The following is a 17,590-nucleotide window of genomic DNA, read 5'->3' as shown; positions in this document are numbered from 1 at the left end:
GCATGCTGGAAGTTGTTGGTTTTCTGCAACAACTGGAGGAGATCAGTTTGGCGACTGCTAAGTAGTGGTGTCCAAACTGTAGCTCTCCAGATGTTGCAAACTTTCAACTCCAAGCATGCCCAGACGACCCAGACATGCTGGGAGTTGTAGTTTGGCAACATTTGAAGGGCCAGATGTTACAGAACTACAACTCCCAGCATGCCTGGACTGTAATTTTTTTACAGTAACTTGCTGGTGTTGCCCCATACTTTTTATTTTCACAAAAGGTAAAAGGAAAAAAAGACCCCAGAATTTGTAATGGAAATACCCCATGTGTGGATGTAAAATGCTCTGTGGGTGCACAACAAAGCTCAGGAGTGAGAGAGTGCCACGTACATTTGAGGTAATTTGCACAGGGGTGGCTGATCATTACAGCGGTTCTGACATAAACGCAAAAAAGCAAAAACACCCACATGTGACCACATTTTGGAAACTACACCCCTTAAGGAACGTAGCAAGGGGTATAGTGAGCCTTAAAGGGGTACTCCGATGAAAACCTTTTTTCTTTTAAATCAACTGGTGGTAGAAAGTTAAACATATTTGTAAATTACTTCTATTAAAAAATCTTAATCCTTCCTGTACTTATTAGCTGCTGAATACTACAGAGGAAATTCTTTTCTTTTTGGAATGCTCTCTGATGACATCACAACCACAGTTCTCTCTGCTGACGTTATTATAATAATAATAACGCTTTATTTATTGTTGTCCTTAGTGGGATATGAATCCAAGTCCCCAGCACTGCAAGGCAGCAGTACTAACCACTGAGCCACCATGCTGCCCTTAGCATACATCTGCTATGCATGGCTGCTAAAATGGACAGAGATCACTGTGTTTGTGATGTCATCAGTGTTCCAAAAAGAAAGGAATTTCCTCTGTAGCATTCAGCAGCTAATAAGTACTGGAAGGATTAAGATTTTTTAATAGAAGTAATTTACAAATATGTTTAACTTTCTGCCATCAGTTGATTTAAAAGAAAAAAGGTTTTCACCGAAAGGATAGGGGATAAGATGCCTGATCGCGGGAGTCCCGCCGCTGGGGAACCCCGGGATCATGCATGTGGCACCCCGTTTGTAATCAGTGCCCGGAGCGAACACGCTCCAGGTCTGATTACCGGCGACCGCAGGGCCAGCGGCGTGTGACGTCACGCCTCCGCCCCCGTGTGACGTCATGCTCCGCCCCTCAATGCAAGCCGACGGGAGGGGGCATGACAGCTATCATGCCCCCTCCCGTAGACTTGCATTGAAGGGCGGAGCGTGACGTCACACGGGGGCGGAGGCGTGACGTCACACGCCGCCCGCCCTGTGGTCGACCATAATCAGACCCGGAGTGAAAACGCTCCGGGTCTGATTACAAATGGGGTGCCACGTGCATGATCCCGGGGGTCCCCAGCTTCGGGACTCCCACGATCAGTCATCTTATCGTGTCTAAGCACCGGAGAACCCTTTTAACTAACCACAGGTGTTTGAAGAATTTTGGTTGAAAATTAAAAATGTGTATTTTTTCACTAAAATGCTGGTGTTATCCCACATTTTTCATTTTCACAAGGGGCAATAGGAAAAAAAAGCCCCCCAAAATTTGTAACACCATTTCTTCTGAAAATATAAATACCCCATATGTTGATGTAAAGTGCTCTGCGGGTGAACTACAATGCTCAGAAGAGAAGGAGCGCCATTGGGCTTTTGGAGACAGGATTTGGCTGGAATTAAAGGCCATGTCTGTTTACAAAGCCCCCATTGTCACGATTCGGCTGGCTGGAGGTGGATCCTCTGTGCCAGAGAGGGATTGGCGTGGACCGTGCTGGTGGACCGGTTCTAAGTTGCTACTGGTATTCACCAAAGCCCGCCGCAAAGCGGGATGGTCTTGCAGCGGCGGTAGCAACCAGGTCGTATCCACCAGCAACGGCTCAACCTCTCTGACTGCTGAAGATAGGCGCGGTACAAGGGAGTAGACAAGAGCAAGGTCGGACGTAGCAGAAGGTCAGGGCAGGCAGCAAGGATCGTAGTCAGGGGCAACGGCAGGAGGTCTGGAACACAGGCTAGGAACACACAAGGGAACGCTTTCACTGGCACAATGGCAACAAGATCCGGCGAGGGAGTGCAGGGGAAGTGAGGTATAAATAGGGAGTGCACAGGTGAGAATACTGATTAGGCCTGCTGCGCCAATCAGTGGCGCAGCGGCCCTTTAAATGGCAGAGACCCGGCGCGCGCGCGCCCTAAGGAGCGGGGCCGCGCGCGCCGGGACAACACAGACGGGGAACGGGTCAGGTACGGGAGCCGAGATGCGCATCGCGAGCAAGCGCGTCCCGCATCGCGAATCGCATCCCGGCTGGGAGTAATATCGCAGCGCACCCGGTCAGCAAGTCTGACCGGGGCGCTGCGAATGAGAGAACGCTGCGAGCTCTCCGGGGAGGAGCGGGGACCCGGAGCGCTCGGCGTAACAGTACCCCCCCCCCTTGGGTCTCCCCCTCTTTTTGGAGCCTGAGAACCTGAGGATAAGACTTTTGTCCAGGATGTTGTCCTCAGGTTCCCAGGATCTCTCCTCAGGGCCGCAATTCTCCCAGTCGACCAAGAAGAATCTTTTACCTCTGACCGTTTTGGATTCTAGAATCTCCTTCACAGAAAAGACGTCAGAAGATCCGGAAACTGGAGTGGGAGAAACAACTTTGGGAGAGAAGCGGTTAAGGATGAGTGGTTTAAGGAGAGAGACATGGAAGGCATTGGGAATACGGAGAGAAGGAGGAAGAAGGAGTTTGTAAGAGACAGGGTTGATCTGGCACTTGATTTTGAAAGGACCAAGATAGCGTGGTCCCAGTTTGTAACTGGGGACACGAAAGCGGACATATTTAGCGGAGAGCCATACCTTGTCTCCGGGAGCAAAAATGGGGGGAGTTCTTCTTTTTTTATCAGCAAATCTTTTCATCCGGGATGAAGCCTGTAAAAGAGAATTTTGGGTCTCTTTCCATATGGTGGAAAGATCACGAGTCACTTCATCCACAGCGGGCAAACCAGAGGGCAAGGGAGTAGGGAGGGGAGGAAGAGGGTGACGGCCGTACACCACGAAAAATGGGGATTTAGCAGAAGATTCGGAGACTCTGAAGTTGTATGAGAATTCGGCCCATGGTAGAAGATCTGCCCAGTCATCCTGGCGGGAGGAAACAAAATGCCGTAAATAGTCACCCAGGACCTGATTAACTCTTTCTACTTGCCCATTGGATTGGGGATGATAAGAAGAAGAGAAGTTTAATTTGATCTTGAGCTGTTTACAGAGGGCCCTCCAGAATTTAGACACGAATTGGACGCCTCTATCTGAGACGATATGCGTGGGCAAACCGTGAAGGCGAAAAATGTGTATAAAAAATTGCTTTGCCAACTGAGGCGCTGAAGGAAGACCAGGAAGAGGAATAAAATGTGCCATCTTGGAAAATCGATCAACGACCACCCAAACAGCTGTGTTGCCACGGGATGAGGGCAAGTCCGTAATAAAGTCCATACCAATCTGTGACCAAGGCTGTTCTGGAACAGGCAGAGGATGAAGGAGACCAGCAGGCTTCTGGCGAGGAGTCTTATCCCGGGCACAGACAGTACAGGCCCGCACGAAATCAATAACATCAGTCTCCAGAGTCGGCCACCAATAAAATCGAGAGATGAGTTGCAAGGATTTTTTGATGCCCACATGGCCTGCGAGGTGGGAGGAGTGTCCCCATTTGAGAATCCCGAGACGCTGGCGTGGAGAAACGAAGGTCTTCCCTGGAGGAGTTTGCCTGATGGAAGCTGGAGAAGTGGAGATCAGACAGTCCGGAGGAATGATGTGTTGCGGAGAGACCTCTACTTCAGAGGCATCAGAAGAACGAGAGAGGGCATCGGCCCTAATGTTCTTGTCAGCAGGGCGAAAATGGATTTCAAAGTTAAAACGGGCAAAGAACAACGACCACCTAGCCTGGCGAGGGTTCAGTCGTTGGGCAGACTGGAGGTAGGAGAGATTCTTGTGATCAGTGTATATGATAACTGGAAATTTTGATCCCTCCAGCAGGTGCCTCCATTCCTCAAGCGCCAATTTAATGGCCAGTAGTTCTCGATCCCCGATGGAATAGTTTCTCTCCGCCGGGGAGAAGGTCCTAGAAAAAAAACCACAAGTCACAGCATGCCCGGAAGAATTTTTTTGTAGAAGGACAGCTCCAGCTCCCACTGAGGAGGCATCTACCTCCAATAGGAAGGGTTTAGATGGGTCAGGTCTGGAGAGCACGGGAGCGGAAGAAAAGGCAGACTTGAGATGTTTAAATGCGTCTTCCGCTTGGGGGGACCAGGACTTGGGATTGGCATTTTTCTTGGTTAAAGCCACGATAGGAGCCACAATAGTGGAAAAGTGTGGAATAAACTGTCTGTAATAATTGGCGAACCCCAAAAAACTTTGGATAGCACGGAGTCCGGAGGGGCGTGGCCAATCTAAGACGGCAGAGAGTTTATCTGGGTCCATTTGTAGTCCCTGGCCAGAGACCAAGTATCCTAGGAAAGGAAGAGATTGACATTCAAAGAGACATTTCTCCATTTTGGCATAAAGTTGATTGTCACAAAGTCTCTGAAGAACCATGCGGACATGCTGGCGGTGTTCTTCTAAGTTGGCAGAAAAAATCTGAATATCGTCCAGATAAACCACAACACAGGAATATAGGAGATCACGAAAAATTTCATTAACAAAGTCTTGGAAGACGGCAGGGGCGTTGCATAGGCCAAAGGGCATGACCAGATACTCAAAGTGTCCATCTCTGGTGTTAAATGCGGTCTTCCATTCGTCCCCCTCCCTGATGCGGATGAGATTATAAGCACCTCTTAAGTCCAGTTTGGTAAAGATGTGGGCACCTTGTAAGCGATCAAAGAGTTCCGAGATAAGAGGTAAGGGGTAGCGGTTTTTTACCGTGATTTTATTAAGTCCGCGGTAATCAATACAAGGACGTAGGGAGCCATCTTTTTTGGATTCAAAAAAAAATCCAGCTCCGGCAGGAGAGGAGGACTTGCGGATAAACCCCTTTTTTAAATTCTCCTGGATGTACTCCGACATGGCAAGAGTCTCTGGAGCAGACAGAGGATAGATTCTGCCCCGGGGTGGGGTAGTACCCTGGAGGAGGTCAATAGGACAGTCATAAGGCCTGTGAGGAGGCAAAGTCTCAGCTTGCTTTTTGCAAAAAACGTCAGAATAGTCCATATAAGCCTTAGGAAGACCGGATACAGGGGGAACCACAGGGTCACGGCAAGGAGTACTGGGCACCGATTTAAGACAGTCCTTGTGACAAGAAGTACCCCAGTTCTTGATTTCTCCTGTGGACCAATCAAGGGTTGGGGAATGGCGTTGAAGCCACGGTAATCCAAGAAGAATTTCAGAAGTGCAGTTGGAGAGGACCAAAAATTCAATTTTTTCGTGATGAGGTCCGATGCACATTAGGAAAGGTTCCGTGCGGTAACGCACGGTACAGTCCAATCTTTCATTGTTAACAGAATTGATGTAGAGGGGTCTGGCGAGACTGGTCACCGGGATGTTGAACCTGTTGATGAGAGAGGCCAAAATAAAATTTCCTGCAGATCCGGAATCCAAGAAGGCCGTAGCAGAGAAGGAGAAGGTAGAGGAAGATATCCGCACAGGCACAGTAAGGCGTGTAGAAGCAGAGTAGACATCAAGAACTGTCTCATCTTTGTGCGGAGTCAGCATACGTCTTTCCAGGCGGGGAGGACGGATAGGACAATCTTTCAAGAAGTGTTCGGTACCGGCACAGTACAGGCATAGGTTCTCCATGCGGCGTCGTGTCTTCTCTTGAGGTGTCAAGCGAGACCGGTCAACTTGCATAGCCTCCACGGCGGGAGGCACAGGAACGGATTGCAGAGGACCAGAGGAGAGAGGAGCCGGGGAGAGAAACCGCCTCGTGCGAACAAAGTCCATATCCTGGCGGAGCTCCTGACGCCTTTCGGAAAAACGCATGTCAATGCGGGTGGCAAGATGAATAAGTTCATGCAGGTTAGCAGGAATTTCTCGTGCGGCCAGCACATCTTTAATGTTGCTGGATAGGCTTTTTTTAAAGGTCGCGCAGAGGGCCTCATTATTCCAGGATAATTCGGAGGCAAGAGTACGGAATTGGATGGCGTACTCGCCAACAGAAGAATTACCCTGGACCAGGTTCAGCAGGGCAGTCTCAGCAGAAGAGGCTCGGGCAGGTTCCTCAAAGACACTTCGGATCTCCGTGAAGAAGGAGTGTACAGAGGCAGTGACGGGGTCATTGCGGTCCCAGAGCGGTGTGGCCCATGACAGAGCTTTCCCAGACAGAAGGCTGACTACGAAAGCCACCTTAGACCTTTCAGTTGGAAACTGGTCCGACATCATCTCCAAGTGCAGGGAACATTGCAAAAGAAAGCCACGGCAAAACTTAGAGTCCCCATCAAATTTATCCGGCAAGGATAATCGTAAGCCGGAAGCGGCCACTCGCTGCGGAGGAGGTGCAGGAGCTGGCGGAGGAGATTGTTGCTGGAGCTGTGGTAATAGCTGCTGTAGCATCACGGTCAGTTGAGACAGCTGGTGACCTTGTTGCGCTATCTGTTGCGACTGCTGGGCGACCACCGTGGTGAGGTCGGCGACAACTGGCAGTGGGACTTCAGCGGGATCCATGGCCGGATCTACTGTCACGATTCGGCTGGCTGGAGGTGGATCCTCTGTGCCAGAGAGGGATTGGCGTGGACCGTGCTGGTGGACCGGTTCTAAGTTGCTACTGGTATTCACCAGAGCCCGCCGCAAAGCGGGATGGTCTTGCAGCGGCGGTAGCAACCAGGTCGTATCCACCAGCAACGGCTCAACCTCTCTGACTGCTGAAGATAGGCGCGGTACAATGGAGTAGACAAGAGCAAGGTCGAACGTAGCAGAAGGTCAGGGCAGGCAGCAAGGATCGTAGTCAGGGGCAAAGGCAGGAGGTCTTGAACACAGGCTAGGAACACACAAGGGAACGCTTTCACTGGCACAATGGCAACAAGATCCGGCGAGGGAGTGCAGGGGAAGTGAGGTATAAGTAGGGAGTGCACAGGTGAGAATACTGATTAGGCCTGCTGCGCCAATCAGTTGGGCAGCGGCCCTTTAAATGGCAGAGACCCGGCGCGCGCGCGCCCTAAGGAGCGGGGCCGCGCGCGCCGGGACAACACAGAACGGGTCAGGTACGGGAGCCGAGATGCGCATCGCGAGCGGGCGCGTCCCGCATCGCGAATCGCATCCCGGCTGGGAGTAATATCGCAGCGCACCCGGTCAGCAGGTCTGACCGGGGCGCTGCGAATGAGAGAACGCTGCGAGCGCTCCGGGGAGGAGCGGGGACCCGGAGCGCTCGGCGTAACACCCATGGTGCGGGGGTGGAGCCTGGCCGCAGACTCGAATGGCTGTGTGAGACGGAGCTCTCCTGCCTGGCACCCCTAACAGCACCGTTTATTCCACTTTCATCTGACTGGTAATGATGAAAATTGGTCGCTACCAGCCTAGTGACCCATTCGGCATGCAGAAATCTCAGAAAAGCCAAGCAGACGTCTCTCAGTTCTTTGCTAAAAGAGTAGACCGCTCCCCCGTCAGGGCGTCCAAGATGGCGCTGGAACCTCCAGTGCGCCTAAACTCTGAGAAAGTGGAGCAGGACAGCGGCTCGGAGGGAGCGGGAGCCTCAACCCTTACACCCGTGTGACTGAAAGCTTTCCTAAAGAAAACCCTCACACAAGCGCTGAAACCCTCACACAAGCGCTGAAGCACTTGCTGACAGATCGGACATGCTTGAATAACACTTAAACAGTGCGCTCACTCTTATTGATGATCAAGAAAACAGAAGCCGGAGGAAAAATATCCACTTCAAAGGTCTGCCGAGACCTGGGCGAACGAAGCACTTCCTAAAATTGCGCAGGAAATCTTCGAGGGCCTCCTGGGACCGGATCGAGCAAAGCGCATAGTCATAGAGCGCATACATAGGGCTCTCAGACCTAAACTGAGTGAGCCACCCCGAGATGTTATTTGTGGCTTGCTTTCTTACGTGGACACAGCAGCGATCCTGCAAGCGGCCAGAGAGAAGCAACCTATCCTCTATGGTGAAGATGAGATCTCGCTGTACCAGGACATTGCGCCCACAACACTAATCAAGCGGCGCATCATGCGTCCCCTGTTGGAAAAACTGCAAGAAAAAGGGCTTACCTATGCCTGGCTCTTCCCCTTCGGCCTCTCCGTCCTGAAGGAAGTTAAACGCATTGTGATTAAGAGACCCGAAGATCTTACAGCTGCCTGGGGCTCTTTGGACATCTCGCCGATAGAGGTTCCTTCATGGTTACCCCTGTCTGACCAGCTGCCTCTCCCGCAGCTTCCCCACAAAGAGGAGTGGAAACATGTGACCCGAGATAAACAGCAGAAACAGAAGAAGACCCTGGTGAACACTCTACCCCCGGACCGCTGAAGCTAAGTATTCATATGCCCAATATTGTAATTCAGTGACTGTTCGTTACCGTGAGGGATGATCCTGATGGAGACTGTATGTTCATTCACACTGTTTGCACAGTCGTCTCATTTCTCTCCCCCTGCCCTCTTCATCCCCCTGTTTTTGCACTTTTGAAGTTTCATATTATTGAACTGAGTGAATTCCGAACTTACTCATGCTGGGATATTGTTATTCTAACCGGTACTTGCCTAACCCAACTGCCCCTCCCCATCACCCTCGGAACTGGCCAGATAGGACGATATGGTGCACGAACTCCAGTGCTCTCCCTCATCCCCCCCCTACCCCGGACTCCCGACTGTATTTTCCTGACCCACTCACCTCTTGGACTTCTCCTGCTGGACTGAGAGACATTCCTTCCCTTGGATTATCCACTACATGACAGGCTGTTCCCTTCCTAGAGCTATTGCAGAACTCACCACACTGTTGCTGTAAATGACTGGTCGGCTCTCCAAACCGGTTAGAGGTGTTTGACCTGATATATGAAGCATGTTCCTAGAAATCTATACTTTGGTCACCTACTATTTTTTTTTCTACCTGTCTAAACTTAAGCTACATTGATATATTATCCGCATAATGCTCTTTAAAGTTACAGTAACTTTCCGGTCTATTTCATAGTATACTAATAAGGCGTAGTGATGTTATGGTGACCTCGGTTGTATTAGTCACATGACTGTGACTTTTATTCAAACCGACGCCCCCCCCCCTTCTTGAACTGTCGTGAACTACACATGTCTCTCAAACCATATTGTCTCCCCCCCCTCCCTCCCCGTCAGTCTTTCTCTTATCTCCTTCTCACCCCCCCACTCCCTCTCCCCCCTCACCCTTCCCCACCCCCTCCTCTCCCTCGCTCCTGACCTTTTCCCCACAACCCACGCTATCCTAACTAGCTCCTCTACTGTATTTGGCCAAACCTGGGTGATTATATGTAACTTGATTAATGCACTTTGTATTGCTGGTTCTGAACTTTCCAATTTGCTAACCATTGCTTCATCTCATTTGGTGCTGTGTGGGTGCCCCACAGTTCAGACTATCCTACCTGCCCCCATCACACTCATATCCTCACTATCACCTCTTCGATTACTTGTACACAGGAGAGGTTTTTAACCCTAACTATACCTCTTCTTACCATTATACCTACCCTCTTCCCTCCTCCTCTTACACTGCTTGACTGATTCTCACCACCTTACTTTTTCTTATTCACCGCTCACTGTTTTCCCCCGCACCCTAGTTCTAGTGCGGGTTCATTCCTCTACCCCCCCATCTCCCCCCTCCCCCTGCCCCATCTATTCTCTACTATCCTTTCTCTGCCTTAGAGGCCCTTTTCTTGCCCCTCCCCCTCACCCTTTGCAGCTTTTCATTTACTCCTCCTGTGTCTCTTCCTTACCCTCGGTGCACTACTGTCCCTCAACCTCTCCCATCCATTTCCGTTATCTGGTTAACTTCCTTGCCTGCCTTCACAGTTACTCCTCCTAACCTACTATCCCTCCCCTCCCCTCATCCCTTGGATCTTGAGCTGCGAGCACTCTTACTGGTCAATGCCCTCGATCCTTCCCCTTCCAATCACCCCTCTGGAGATCCACCATGCCTCCTATCACGTTGGCTTCCTTCAACGTCAGGGGCCTGTTGACGCCTAACAAATGAAATCATGTACTCACGCTAATGAGAAAGCTTAATGTGTCTGTTCTATTTCTACAGGATACTCATTTCAGGGAAGATAAGATTCCCAGAATGCCACTAAAGCAATTTCCCCACTGGTTCCACTCATGCCATGGGACCTCGGCATCGAAAGGCGTCTCCATTGCCATTCATCATTCGCTAAAGTTCAAAGTACTACAACAGCACTCGGACTCTGAGGGCAGATACCTCTTCCTTCGGGTTTTGATTAATAATCAGAGGTTTACACTGGCGAATATGTATGCGCCGAATCATGCCCAGGTCCCATGGCTGCTTCAGGTGTTAGACGACCTACATCTGACAGCCCCACCGTTTTAGGAGGGGATCTGAATGTCACTTTAAATCCTATACTGGACACCTCAGCCCTTGAGCCACTGTCTCCCATAGGGCATTGGCCTGCCTACACTCTAAACTGTCCGATTTGTCTCTTGTAGATGCCTGGAGAATGCTGAACCCCACCGTCAGAGATTACTCCCATTTTACTATATTAAAGAGGGCTATGGGCACCGCTGAAATAATAAACTAGGGTGCAAAGAGGTTGCCCAAACATGAGACAAATGAAAGAAAAGGGAAAGACTGGCAACCACAGAGAATGCACACCAACACATGTACAAATAAATATTACTTTATTAGAAAAACCACAAAGGGGGAGACCATCTTAAAAACACTTAAAAACACATATTAAGACACAGAGAGAAGGGACGTGACCCTACCTCAACCCCCTAACCAACACTCAATAGCGTATCAGTAGGAAACTGTCCGCAAAATCAATACAAGTAGCAGGCGGCGGAACGCGTGGAGCAAGCTGTCCCCTTATCCCGCAGTGGAAACTGTCCTATGTCTGTGCACCTTCATATTTCTTCCATGGGTCCAAGTCCTTGAGTATATATTTTTCATTTTTCCTGTTTAGCATTGCACATCCCTTTTCTAGTTAGGAGTATAGTCTATTCATATACACACACTTTCGGTGCTTTTAGCACTTTTGTGTTATTTTGTTGAGTATATAGCGGCACTTTATTTATCATTGTTCAGGATTATTATTATTTTTTCTCTGCTACATTCTTGGTGTTTTTTGCGAGAGGGTAGCATTTATACAATTTTTTTTTCACTTTTCTTGTTACCTACATTGTTTGTATCATCTTTAGTGGACTTGGCAGGATTTACTTGATTTTGCGGATAGTTTCCTACTGACACGCTTTTGAGCGTTGGTTAGGGGGTTGAGGTAGGGTCACATCCCTTCTCTCTGTGTATTAATATGTGTTTTTAAGTGTTTTTAAGATGGTCTCCCCCTTTGTGGTTTTTCTAATAAAGTAATATTTATATTTATTTGTACATGTGTTGGTGTGCATTCTCTGTGGTTGCAAGTCTTTCCTTTTCTTACATTACTCCCATTTTACGGCAGCTCATAATTCTCATCAAAGACTGGATTACCTTTTCATCCATTCCTCCCTGGTGCAGTACTTGACGACCACAGGTATTGATGTCCTCACCATTTCGGACCACGCCCCTGTTTTCCTTTCCCTTCAATTCCCAGACTCCCCATCCAGACAAATGCCCTGGCGGCTAAATGAACACATTCTTGAGCAGTCGGAAGCGGTAAGTGACGTTCAGTCACATATTGAGTCCTTTTTTCTCACCAACGCTGACTCTGGCCCACCTGCCCCTGTGGTGTGGGAGGCCCATAAGGCCTACATCAGGGGTATTTTCATTTCCTGGGGTAACAGACTTAAGAGGGAACGACAGCGAGAATTAGACTCCCTCCTCAAAAGCATAGCTGATATGGAGAAGACACATAAAGCATCTAGAACCTCAGAAACACAGACCGAACTTGGCTCTCTCAGGAAACAGATACTTGCACACCTAAACCTGAAATCCTCTAAAGCATACTTACACTACAGACAGCGAATATATGCTCACGGTAACAAAGGTGGCAAGCTCATGTCATCTGTCCTCAAGAAGGCAAAGGCGAAGCAGCAGATACATGTTATCAAAGATGCGAGAGGCACGTCTCACTCCTCCACTCCTGAGATTGTGAAGGCTTTCCATGCTTTCTACTCTGGTCTATATAATTTAGATGGGACCTCCCCGTCCACACATCCGCAGGTCAAAGACCAACTGATATCTCAGTTTCTTGCTGACCTTGCCTTTCCTCAACTTGACGACCTGATGGCCTCTGAGCTGCTGTCTCCCATTACCACAGAGGAGGTGGATAAAATCCTCTCCTCTTTTGCTAAGGGTAAAAGTCCAGGTCCTGATGGCCTTCCCCTGACCTACTATCGCAAATTCAAAACTCTCTTTTTACCCCATCTCACTGCCTGGTGCTCCTCGTTATTCAGGGGTCACCCACTCCCGAAACAGTCCCTCGAAGCCCACATAACCCTGATAGCTAAAGAGGGCAAAGATCCCTCAGATTGCGGTAGTTTTCGCCCCATATCGCTGTTAAACTTGGACCTCAAGATACGGGCAAAACTGCTCTCCACTCGCATTAAAAAATTCCTACCTCACGTTATTGGCGAGGAAAAGACGGGGTTCGTCCCTGGGAGAGAGGGCTGCACGAATACCTCAAAACTGCTACTAGCTATTGCTCACGCAACCTCCACTCGCTCATCGTTGGCCCTTCTCAGAGCAGATGCCGAGAAGGCCTTCGATAGGGTAGACTGGAACTTTATCGTTGCCACCCTGCGGAAATTCTCCTTCCCGGACCCCTTTATATCTGCAATTATGTCACTCTATTCGACACCCTCAGCGTCCTTGTTGGTCAATGACTCTATCTCTCCACTTTTCAGATACGAAATGGCACCAGGCAGGGATGTCCCCTTTTGCCCACCCTGTTCATTCTAGTAATGGAGACCTTGCTCCAGAGGGTCCGTCAAATGCAATCTATCAAAGGTTACCCGACGCCTAATGGTGATTTAAAAACGCTAGCTTTTGCTGACAATCTTTTATTTCTACTGATGGATCCCATGGAAAGTCTGCCCAGCCTGTTGCAGCTATTCACAGATTTCGGTGCGGTTTCAAATTTCAAAGTTAATCTCTTCAAATCCGAGATTCTAAAAATCCACCTTCCTCCAGACATCACCTCTAAACTAAAATCGCAATCCTCGTTTAGATGGGCCCCCTCCCATTTAAAATACTTAGGAATTCACATCACTCCCACACTTGAATCCCTTCATGATGCAAATTTCACTCCTGTGCTGAAGGAAATAGCCACTATTATAGCGGAATATGACCTCATCTTAATTTCCTGGTTGGGCAGACGCAATGTCCTTTAATGCTATATCCTCCCAAAGATCACCTACAAATTTAAAATGCTGCCCATCGCGCTGCCTGAAATTTTTTTATATCAATAAAATCCATGTTCTCTAAATATGTTTGGAAACAAAAAAGACCCCGTCTGTCCCACACACTACTTTCACAAACCAAAGATAAAAGGGGCATAGGGTTGCCGGATGTTTGAAAACTGTACCAGGCTGTTCAGTTGAAGAGATGGGTCCACCTAACCCAAATTAATGAGTCAACACATCTCACTACCTGGGCCCGCTGTGTATATAATGGCAACCTCCTTGGGGATCTCTGGCTTCCCCATGCCCCCCATTCAGGGATGGGAGGGAGAAAGACTGATCTTTTATATGGGGGAATTTTCACTTCCTGGCGCAAGCTTTCCCCACTACTTACTCCCCCAACCTCCCCATCCCTTGCCGCACATCTTATACCTGTGGTGGTTGGGTTAGACACACCCACTTTTAAACCCATGTGGTCCAAATTTTCCAAGGTGACAGTTTCGCAGCTACTCACTGATGGTGGGATTCCGAACGAGGAGGTGATAACGGCCATTGCGCCCGAAAGTTCACATTTCTTTTTACGTATGCAACATATATGACGCAAGACTGTTGTACAAAATTCAAGATATTTTCCGTTTAGAGACCTGACTAACTTTGAGCACTCCCTGCAATCTTTGGTGAGCAGACCTTGGACTCTATCCAGATCCATGGTGGCATGCGGGAGTGCGGCTGCCCTGAGTAGGCCCGGGTTTCCTCACTTCATGGGAGTCCGAATTGAATCGTTCCTTCACTGATGTTGAGGTTGAACGTATTCTATCCAATTCACATGGGCACTCTAGATGTATACGTTTACAGGAGACCCATTACAAAGTTTTTTCCCGATGGTACAGGGTTCACGAATTTCTGCATGCCCATGGTCTAGCTCAATCAAATCTATGCTGGAGGTGCCAGGCCGATGTGGGGTCCCATATGCATATCTGGTGAAACTGCCCCACCATAGCGAAGTACTGGAGTGAAATAGGATCGGCGATTTCCCTGGTAGTAGGCAGCGACATCAACCTTACTCCTGAAGCGGTCCTGTTGGGCTGCCCTTCCGTTGACTATGTTCCATCCTCAGACCTCTTGGCAGCTCATTTAATTGCTGCAGTGTTATGCCGAGCGCTCCGGGTCCCCGCTCCTCCCCGGAGCGCTCGCTACACTCTCGCTCCTGCAGCGCCCCGGTCAGATCCACTGACCGGGTGCGCTGCGATACCGCCTCCAGCCGGGATGCGATTCGCGATGCGGGTGGCGCCCGCTCGCGATGCGCACCCCGGCTCCCGTACCTGACTCGCTCTCCGTCGGTCCTGTCCCGGCGCGCGCGGCCCCGCTCCCTAGGGCGCGCGCGCGCCGGGTCTCTGCGATTTAAAGGGCCACTGCGCCGCTGATTGGCGCAGTGGTTCTAATTAGTGTGTTCACCTGTGCACTCCCTATGTATACCTCACTTCCCCTGCACTCCCTCGCCGGATCTTGTTGCCATCGTGCCAGTGAAAGCGTTTCCTTGTGTGTTCCTAGCCTGTGTTCCAGACCTCCTGCCGTTGCCCCTGACTACGATCCTTGCTGCCTGCCCCGACCTTCTGCTACGTCCGACCTTGCTTTTGTCTACTCCCTTGTACCGCGCCTATCTTCAGCAGTCAGAGAGGTTGAGACGTTGCTAGTGGATACGACCTGGTTACTACCGCCGCAGCAAGACCATCCCGCTTTGCGGCGGGCTCTGGTGAACACCAGTAGTGACTTAGAACCGGTCCACTAGCACGGTCCACGCCAATCCCTCTCTGGCACAGAGGATCCACCTCCTGCCAGCCGGCATCGTGACAGTAGATCCGGCCATGGATCCCGCTGAAGTTCCTCTGCCAGTTGTCGCCGACCTCACAACGGTGGTCGCCCAGCAGTCACAACAGATAGCGCAACAAGGCCACCAGCTGTCTCAACTGACCGTGATGCTACAGCAGCTACTACCACAGCTTCAGCAATCATCTCCTCCGCCAGCTCCTGCACCTCCTCCGCAGCGAGTGGCCGCTTCAGGCCTACGACTATCCTTGCCGGATAAATTTGATGGGGACTCTAAGTTTTGCCGTGGCTTTCTTTCACAATGTTCCCTGCACTTGGAGATTGTCACGATGCCGGCTGGCAGGAGGTGGATCCTCTGTGCCAGAGAGGGATTGGCGTGGACCGTGCTAGTGGACCGGTTCTAAGTCACTACTGGTGTTCACCAGAGCCCGCCGCAAAGCGGGATGGTCTTGCTGCGGCGGTAGTAACCAGGTCGTATCCACTAGCAACGGCTCAACCTCTCTGACTGCTGAAGATAGGCGCGGTACAAGGGAGTAGACAAAAGCAAGGTCGGACGTAGCAGAAGGTCGGGGCAGGCAGCAAGGATCGTAGTCGGGGGCAACGGCAGGAGGTCTGGAACACAGGCTAGGAACACACAAGGAAACGCTTTCACTGGCACGATGGCAACAAGATCCGGCGAGGGAGTGCAGGGGAAGTGAGGTATACATAGGGAGTGCACAGGTGAACACGCTAATTAGAACCACTGCGCCAATCAGCGGCGCAGTGGCCCTTTAAATCGCAGAGACCCGGCGCGCGCGCGCCCTAGGGAGCGGGGCCGCGCGCGCCGGGACAGGACCGACGGAGAGCGAGTCAGGTACGGGAGCCGGGGTGCGCATCGCGAGCGGGCGCCACCCGCATCGCGAATCGCATCCCGGCTGGAGGCGGTATCGCAGCGCACCGGGTCAGTGGATCTGACCGGGGCGCTGCAGGAGCGAGAGTGTAGCGAGCGCTCCGGGGAGGAGCGGGGACCCGGAGCGCTCGGCGTAACAGTACCCCCCCCCCTTGGGTCTCCCCCTCTTCTTGGAGCCTGAGAACCTGAGGACCAGACTTTTGTCTAGGATATTGTCCTCAGGTTCCCAGGATCTCTCTTCAGGACCACAGCCCTCCCAATCGACCAAAAAAAAGGTTTTCCCTCTGACCTTCTTGGAGGCCAGTATCTCCTTTACGGAGAAGATGTCCGAAGAGCCGGAAACGGGAGTGGGAGAAACAAGTTTGGGAGAGAAACGGTTGATGATGAGTGATTTAAGAAGAGAAACGTGAAAGGCATTAGGAATACGAAGAGAAGGAGGAAGAAGAAGTTTGTAAGAGACAGGATTAATCTGGCACAAAATTTTGAAAGGACCAAGATAGCGTGGTCCCAATTTGTAGCTGGGAACACGGAAGCAGACATATTTAGCGGAGAGCCATACCTTGTCTCCGGGAGAAAAAATGGGGGGAGCTCTTCTTTTCTTATTAGCAAACTTCTTCATGCGTGATGAAGCCTGTAAGAGAGAATTTTGGGTTTCTTTCCATATGGTGGAAAGATCACGAGTTATTTCATCCACAGCGGGCAAACCAGAGGGCAAGGGAGTAGGGAGGGGGGGAAGAGGGTGACGGCCGTACACCACGAAAAATGGGGATTTGGAAGAAGATTCAGAGACTCTGAAGTTATACGAGAATTCGGCCCATGGTAGAAGATCTGCCCAGTCATCCTGGCGGGAGGAAACAAAATGCCGTAAATAATCACCCAGGACCTGGTTAATTCTTTCTACTTGCCCATTGGATTGAGGATGATAAGCAGAAGAAAAGTTTAATTTAATCTTGAGTTGTTTACAGAGAGCCCTCCAGAATTTTGACACGAATTGGACGCCTCTATCCGAGACGATCTGCGTGGGCAACCCGTGAAGACGAAAAATGTGTACAAAAAATTGTTTTGCCAACTGAGGCGCTGAGGGAAGACCAGGAAGAGGAATAAAATGTGCCATCTTGGAAAATCGATCAACGACCACCCAAACAACAGTGTTGCCACGGGATGGGGGTAAGTCTGTAATAAAGTCCATACCAATCAGAGACCAAGGCTGTTCGGGGACAGGCAGAGGATGAAGAAGACCAGCAGGCCTCTGGCGAGGAGTCTTATCCCGGGCACAGACAGTACAGGCCCGCACAAAATCAACAACATCCGTCTCCAGAGTCGGCCACCAATAGAAATGAGAGATGAGTTGCACGGATTTCTTGATGCCTGCATGGCCTGCGAGATGGGAGG

This window comes from Hyla sarda, chromosome 2 (assembly GCF_029499605.1).
Source record: "Hyla sarda isolate aHylSar1 chromosome 2, aHylSar1.hap1, whole genome shotgun sequence".
Classification (NCBI taxonomy): domain Eukaryota; kingdom Metazoa; phylum Chordata; class Amphibia; order Anura; family Hylidae; genus Hyla; species Hyla sarda.
This window is presented reverse-complemented; position numbering follows the sequence as displayed.